This window comes from Ovis aries, chromosome Y, assembly GCF_016772045.2.
Source record: "Ovis aries strain OAR_USU_Benz2616 breed Rambouillet chromosome Y, ARS-UI_Ramb_v3.0, whole genome shotgun sequence".
Lineage (NCBI taxonomy): Eukaryota > Metazoa > Chordata > Mammalia > Artiodactyla > Bovidae > Ovis > Ovis aries.
In genome coordinates, this window is record NC_082741.1 from 16448120 (window position 1) to 16454920 (window position 6801).

Genomic DNA, 6801 nt, shown 5'->3' on the forward strand with positions numbered 1-6801 from the left:
ACATACACACCACCCCCTTGCTTGAAGACACAATGTGCCACAGGGACTGCAAATCCTGACATGATAAGCAGTGACATTACACTACCCAGCACACACAAGTCAGGAGGAGGACAGCAGCGATCAGAAACAACCCATGCTTTGGTGATGTAGACCACCACAGATGCAGAAAACCACAAGGAACCCAGAGCCATGAGTATGTCTAATGGTATGACAGGGACTGAGGACATGAGTGGTGGCTGGGCAAGAGGAAGTACCAAGCATTCTTGGAAATTCCTATTCCAGTGTGCTTCTTCCACTCAAGAGTAGGGCTGTTGCTATTGGCTCTTCTGGCCCAGCATGTGGCCTGAATGGCTCCTTGACCTCAAGCAGATTATGAACCATACTCAAGTTTCTGTCATGATCAGTGACCAAGATAAAGACTTTCTTAACTACAGGATTGACTTGAAGGTCAGTGAGGGAGAATGAGGGCATGTGGGTATGGGACGTGGTGGGGAGTTGGGGGGATCATGTTATCTATGTTCATGTGATGTGAGAATGTGCAGAGGTTTTGTGGAAACTGTTTATGCCTGCCTCGGAGGCAAGCTGAGGCACCTAGAAGCTTGCACCTTTACCCTCATCCCTGTCCTAGAAGGTGCTGGTGAGGAGCCATCCAAGGTCCAGCTGCAAGGTGATCTTTTCCTTGGGGGACAAGTCCTACTTCTGGAACATGGTGATCATTAAGGAGTATTACCTTGACATCACTGGTAAGACATGGCTTCATGGAGGTGTAGGTGTGTAAGGGGATGGGTGATCCACCTGTGGAATTCACCCCGTGTTCCCTGCATTTCTGCAGGGTATAGGGCACGTTATTCCACTCCACTCCACTGGATCTTGTACTTTGAATGAGGAGCATTCAGCTGCAGGCTGTATATCAGGAGCCTTAAATTTTTCAACTGGTTGTCAGGCCACAACTGCCCAGAATCGAACAGGATTGCTGAGGTGAAGTTGCTTTGCGCCTGCATACAGTTGATGACTGATGCTGGAGTTCTTGGATGCTCTCGAGAGTATCTGGGCCTGTTCAGTCCTGGGCTGACCTTGCTTGTGTAGCCAGCAGACCATTGGTGAAGAAATGTGGGACAGTCCTGTGCCGTATTACCCGAGGAAGGAAGGTTCTGCCATGAGCGGTAACTGACAGAGACACATGTGGGGAGGGTGTCTGGAGGTGGGCCCTGAAGGGACAGCCCTGTCGTGGCCAGGACACTGTCCTTTCCCAAATGGGAATGCTCAGACTCTTGCAAGCTGGCTGCAGAGCCACACTTTGGGTTCTGCTTGTAGCACATGACCTGCTGAGACTGGGGGCTTTGGAACTCGGTGTGTCCGAGTGAAGCAAGTCTCCCTCATTGCGATAGTCCTAGGTGATACTACTAGAAATGGGATGAATTAAGTATCTTTGTCAGAATCTTCTTTCCATGTGTCAAGCCATTCCCCAGCCTCCTGTTATTCAGTGAGTTTAAGATTGCCTGTGCCTTACCCTCCCGCCCCTTACCCTGGGAAAGCCTATCATTAAAAGGGCATCCTGTCCAGTGTCCCAGTGCACCTGTGTGCTGACCTTTCGATCTTCTGTGAATTTACACAGCCACCAATCAGCATCTCACCACAACCACACATGCTGCACTGGAAGCTGCTTCAGGCTGCCTTCAGAAAATACGGAAATGCTCAGTCAGGAGGTGGACAGGGAGCTCCAAGGGCAGGACATGGTGCCTCCTGACACCATCTCCAACAGTGCTGGACACAGTGCCTTCAGCTCCTGAAACACCTGTGTTCCCTATATATGTTTGTGTCTCTGTATCAAGCCTGTAATTGTATACATGTGTATGCTTGTGTCGCCTGTGATTATGTGCGTATGTGTGTGTGTGTGTGTGGTCCAGGGAAACAGCAGAGATGAAGGGAACAAGAGAGGAGATGCCAAGCAACCAGAAGAGGAGACACAAGGCATCACAAGTCTGAGGGTGGTTGCTCACTGTATCTCCGCCGTGACCCTGTCCAGGATGGGAATGAGGAAAGGATGGCCAGTAGTAACACAGGAACTTGGCTCCAGAAATCTGCCATTAGACAAAATACAGAAAAACATTCACCATTTCTACTGTATTGTAGTATGTGTTTGGACCTGGAAGAGGGGGTGCATGGTCTCTGGATTCACCCAGGGCAAATCAGGTGGTGTGGGGATTTAAAACTACCGCGTGTGGAGCCCACAGCCTGTGCGGACATGACCCGGCATGTGAAAATATTGGATGCGGAAACAGAGGATCTGCGATGGTTGAGGAGGCTAAGGTCTTGCTGAGAAGGACAGAGACCTGAAGGAGAAAGAGACACAGATTGCCTGCTGCACTGGAGACTTGTTCCATACACATGAAAAGGAGACCCGGGAAGGTCCCGGACCAGTGCTGCCCAGGCTCAGCCCATCAGCCAGCACACTCTCTCCATGAGGGTGGCACACACTGGCACGATGAGACAGAAAATGCAAGACATGCTAAGGTAGGTTATCCATTCAATACCACAGGCATCCTTAGAGAGACAAGAAAGTGCAGGTGTTGGTGTACGCGTGTGCTCCTCTGCCAGGGTGTGCCTATGAGCGAGGGAACAGGGAGGAAGCAAGGAAGGTGGGCTCATTGCATGTCCCAAGGGACCTCAGGAGAGTGGGAGACAGGGAAGCCCCTATGGGCAGTTCAGGGCTTGCTGGTTTTCAGGGTCTAGGGAAAGTCCTGCCAAAGATACCCCATGGCTCATGCTGAAAACCCTGACATAAATTCCTTCTTTCATCTGGGCCTGGCCTGTGGCTTTTGGGGCCTGAGGGGCAAAGGTGTGTGTCTGCACCTGAGAGAGGATTCTAGCAGTCTTGCTGGAGCACTCTGTCTGATGTTTTCAAAGGGGATTTGTACCATTTGAAACTCAGGGGGAAGCTGCCTCCTGGGTGACTGTCTTTGATGTCCCTGTGCCCAACCAAGGACTGGCTTCCTAGGCACATGGGCTCTGTAGGTAAGCAGGGATGCCTGACTGCAAGGAGTCCTACCTGGGCCTAATGAGACCCACTGAAAGAGAGTATTTGCATTTAGCAAATCAGTGAGGATGGGTGGAATCAACCCTCTTGTTTTTGAGACAGAAAAGCTGTTATCTGCCCAAGGGAGGCTTGATCTGTGGGCCCAGTAACGGCAGGTTTCCCAGGTCATCATCTGTTTGGGGATTCCGTGGGTCAGGGTAGTCATAAACAGCAGGGCCTACGTGTGGAAATGCCACCTTATCTTTATGGCCTCAGGTTGCACGCCTTGTATCAGAAGTGGCCCTGTATCTATGTGCACCTTCCTCACTACATTGTTGTGTATTTATTTATTTTTAAAGATTTATAACTGTTTATTGAAATACACATATAGAAAAATGCATAAATCATGAGCGTACAGTTCAATGGATACTCACAAACTAAACACACCCACGTAATTAGCATTCAAATCAAGAAACAGAACATCACTGGCAACCCTGAAAACTCTCTTGTGTCTCTCCCAATCACTACACTCCAAAGATAACTAGGGTATCTGACTTTCAACACGTAGATTAGTTTTATCTCTTTTGGACCTTTACATAAACAGAATCATACAGTATGCATCTGTGTCTAGCTTACAATACTTAATGAGACGTATCTATGGTTTCCATGCAGCAATAGCTTGTTCATTCTTGGGCTACAGTTCAAGATCTTTCTTAAATCTAAACCTTGGCAAATTCAGCTTCAAGAAGTAGATTGGAGATGCCCAGCTGGAGTTTTTGTCATGTTCCATTATCACTTGACTTTCCACGTTTCAGTGAAGACAGTTTCTGCCTCTTGTTTTGGAACACTATTTCACAAGTCCTGACATGTAGAAAATGTTCCTGAGAGTCTGAATTTTCCTTCCCAAGAATCCTTTATATATTATCTAATTACTCTCCCTGGGACCATGATATTTTTCCAATGATAGAAGACTATTATTGTTCCCTCTGAGTCATCTTTTTGGCAGTAGTGCCTTTCTTCTTGCTTTCATAGAACAACGTCTAAATGTCTTTCTGCCTTCTGCCATCATGTTGAAGTTTAGGGTCCAAACCCATCAGCAAAATTCCAAGGACCATGTCCAGCCAATGGACACAAACTGGGTTGTAAACAATCTTCATCTAAGGGAAGAATTTGTTTGTTCGTTTAATTTTTTTTTTGTTTTTTTATTTATTTCACTTTACAAGATGGTATTATTGGTTTTGCCAAACATAAACACGAATCCTCACAGAATTGGATCACACAGAGGCCCATCACAGTCCCTGGGGGCCTTGGAGGCTCAGGCATCTCTTTGGCCTTTTCCTGCTAAAGGGAGATAACACTTGGAAGCACAGGTAAGACAGGTGCACATAGAAAGCTACACAGATAGAAAGAACAGGGGGCCTCACTCAGAATGTTGTGGGCCCTAACGAGTGGTAGGCTAGCAAAAGGGACATGACATTGACCAGCAATGACCTAGATAGGTGCACACCAAGAAGACAGTTCTCCAAGTCAGCTGAGCCCAGACGTCCTTGTTTTCTGGTCCCCTGAAGGATTGCACAGACAATGGATCAGAATAGCCTGACTGGTACTGGGAAGCTGTCCAAGCTGATGGGTGAAGGCAGAACGCAGGTGCCTGTCACTCAGCTTTCCAGGGAGAGCATTTCCAACCTGCCCAATTCTCTGCAGATTGGTCCCTGTCAGGAACAAATGCCAAAATTTTGTAGCCTTTGAGGCTAAATCACAGAGTTAGAAGTGCAACCTGACGTGATTGATGAGCACATGAAAGAAAATAACCAGGACAAAGAAACTTGGGTGGTTACCAAAACTCAGGTTCCTGGAGAAAAAAGCTTGTACTTCTGCATATCGGCAAGTTTCCTGTCAGGGAAATTAGTGTGTACACACCCACGTGTGTGCATATGTGCACACATAATTGCCTGACAGTACGCTTGTGAATATGAAGTGTCGGAACTGACCTAGCCAGGTGATGGAAGTTGGATAGCGAAAACATGAAAGTCATACGGAAACGTACATACTTAGGCCATCAGAAGCACTGGAGCCACGGTACCAATGGCTGTTATCTCACTGAGTGAGCAATTTCTAAGTGGAATCACAGTGGTGCACCCAGGAAGCCTGGCAGAAAGGAGAGGCAGGAAGAAATTGACTGGGGGCCACCAGTGAGAGTGAAGAGGATCCAAGACACAGAACAGGCTGCAATCCGAGACACAGAAGCCGCAGTGGGTGACCCCACAACCCCTTGGACATGTAGCTACAAAGGCCTATCCATCCTACTCAAACACTGGACACTCTTTCCCTGACCTTACCATGAGCACGAGCAACACTTGCCATTTATGTGAGGTTTCAGAAATGGACCAGCACGGCAGCATAGGCACTTGCTACCTGCATAGTCTTCCTGTCTGAAACATCACTCTTTGTACTCTTTGCAGAAAGCATATATAGGAGGTCAGGACTATTAGATGGATGGCTTAGATTGATCCCGTTGCTGCTCCCAGCCCCACAGGATTGGTTAACTGGGCAGGCTGGTACATGTTCTCAGATGGAGAACAGAACCACTTGAAAGGTCCTCGATAGGGTAAATGGGCAGATGTACATGTCTCCCACACCAGTAAGTCATGGAACTTAACAGGGAGTTGTTCTTAGCGACTCACTGGCAGGAATTTGAACAAGGTTCAGGGAGCTTCCTCATGCCAGCAGAGCATGCCCCATTTCTCCCTCTGTGAAAAGTGTGGCCAAGCCACCTCAGGCCTGTGTAGGTTCGTGTCTGTCCAGTGAGGGAGGGAGGGTTACCCGACCCCTTCTGCAGTTCAGCAGTGACTGCCCACTGTTGGCTTTCAAGATTGAGAAAGCACTCTCCAAACCTGTGGACTAAAAATATCTGATCTCCCTTTGGTGCAACTCACTCAGGAGGAGAACAGCTTGCCTTCACTCCAAGGATAAGCTTCTCCTATGAGCGTTGGTGTCCATACAGTGGCAAAGGGCAACAGCACCACTTAAAGAGATGGAGACACACAGACACCAGCCCTGGTACACACAAGGAAGGATTGCTCCAAACAGTGCTATGCCAAAGCAGAGACAAAGAGACAAAGACCCTAAGGTCCTGGTGTCCCTGAACAACAGAGATCAACGTGGCAAACGGTGGGGTTTTTCCCTACTCCCCTAGCATCCGGCCAGCAACAGTCTGTCTGTCCCATGGAGAAAAGTATCCAGCCACTTGGCACCCCTGTGTATCCTTTGGATACTCAGGGAGAGCTCCCAGTTATTGAAGGTCCTGTGGGACACAGGAATGTGCTGTTTGGATTGTGGATCAGGAATGCGTGATTGGAATTTCCAGATCTAGATCAATGACAACGCCTGAGGTAGCAGCAGATGCAAAACCTGCTAGTTCTATGGAACAGAATCTGGCCATGTAGTGGTGCTGGATCCCAGGAACCACGGAAGATGACATCCAGTCTAGGGGCGTGTCCATCGTGTGCTGTCCACTACCCTCTCGGCTGTTGGTCTAGATTTGAGTCAGCTGCCTGTGCGTGGCTCACAGCCTAGGGCCCCGCCTGTTTGGCTGGTGTCCCAGGGCCCGTTCACCCTGTCGTGGGCTGCCACCACCCATTTCTATAGTCTCAGGCCACCCCCCACACACACCAGTCATAGCCTCTGAACCATGCCCCACACTCCCCACACCAAAAACGCTAGTGGGCCCCACAGGGTTACTGCACCCTGAGCCACCATTGCTCACCACTTGCTGTGGTGCTATT

At 48.8% G+C, this 6801-nt stretch overlaps 1 pseudogene; it reads left to right on the forward strand.

The window, feature by feature from the left end:
* The first annotated feature begins 336 nt into the window (after positions 1-336).
* On the forward strand, positions 337-1171 carry LOC132658945 (testis-specific Y-encoded protein 1-like; annotated as a pseudogene).
* The last annotated feature ends 5630 nt before the right edge of the window (positions 1172-6801 follow it).